Source organism: Propithecus coquereli, unplaced genomic scaffold, assembly GCF_000956105.1.
Source record: "Propithecus coquereli isolate 6110/MARCELLA unplaced genomic scaffold, Pcoq_1.0 Scaffold211, whole genome shotgun sequence".
In the NCBI taxonomy this organism is placed as follows: Eukaryota; Metazoa; Chordata; class Mammalia; order Primates; family Indriidae; genus Propithecus; species Propithecus coquereli.
This window is the reverse complement of record NW_012146190.1, coordinates 2,371,469-2,372,644: the sequence shown is the minus strand read 5'-3', so window position 1 is coordinate 2,372,644 and position 1,176 is coordinate 2,371,469. Positions and strand designations below refer to the sequence as shown.

Here is a 1,176-nt window from a genome sequence, read left to right as displayed (position 1 = left end):
TTAAGGTATATTTATAGATTTCTTTAAATAATTAATTTCCATGAATAACTTATGTCTCTTTTTTTTCTTTCTTTCTTTTTTTTTTCTCTATTTCCTTTTTACCCTACACGAACTTTGACTTGTCCAAGGATAACATAAGTCTCTAAAATCTCTGTGTGACTTAAGGTTTGGCAAGATTCAGATTACTCTTTAAATGAGTGATTGACATATTCAAGAAGAAGGTATCGATAGAATTCTTAGGTTGTACCTTATTCTTCATGTTTTTCTCTTTCTTCTTTTAGATCTGTATTTCGGAACCTGGGAAGTTTACTCAAAAGGTGAAGGTATGGATTAGTGAATACTGGAACCTAATAGAAATGGTGGCAATTGGCCTCTTTTTAGTTGGTTTCGGTCTTCGGTGGGGTGATCCTCCTTTTCACACAGCAGGAAGACTGATCTACTGCATAGACATCATATTTTGGTTCTCACGCCTCCTGGACTTCTTCGCTGTGAATCAACATGCAGGTCCGTATGTGACCATGATTGCAAAAATGGTGAGTACATCTGGTTTTATATCCTGGTGTTCTTTTCTTTAATTTTAAGAGATAGGATCTTGCTATGTTGCCCAGGCTGGACTTTAACTCCTGGGCTCAAGCGATCCCACTGCCTCAGTGTCCCAAGTAGCGGGGACTGTGGGTGTGTGCTACCAAGCCTGGCTTCTTTTTAATGATGCTACCTAATTTCATGGTTCATATCCAAAAGTTTAACTTTCAGAATTACTTATGACAACACAAAGAACAAGATCATTTTATCACTGCTTTCCATATAATCACAAACTTGTATTTAACAAATGTTCTTGGATAGCATATGGGTTGATCAGGATATTCCACTTACCCTTTTGGTTGGGGCCAGATGACATGGATCGAGTCAAATTTGTCCCTGAGCACAATAATTCCTGAGGGCCAGATTTGTATGAGGCTACGACCAGTAATATTTTCTGCTAAAATATCAATTTATTCTTTAATCATTCACTCATTCTTTCTCTCCACCACACCTTTTTATTTCTTTCCCTCAGAGACAGGGTGTTGCTCTGTCACCCAGGCTGGAGTGCAGTGGTGAGATCATAGCTCACTGCAGCCTCCAACTCCTGAGTTCAAGTAGTCCTCCTGCTTCAGCCTCCCAGGTAGCTGAGATTAC

General features: G+C 39.1%; 1 protein-coding gene across 1 annotated transcript in view; it reads left to right on the top strand.

Annotated features, from left to right (window-relative positions):
* TRPM6 (transient receptor potential cation channel, subfamily M, member 6) overlaps window positions 1-1,176 on the top strand; it is a 130,309-nt gene that overhangs the window by 67,427 nt on the left and 61,706 nt on the right. The gene's annotated exons all lie outside the window — the stretch shown is intronic.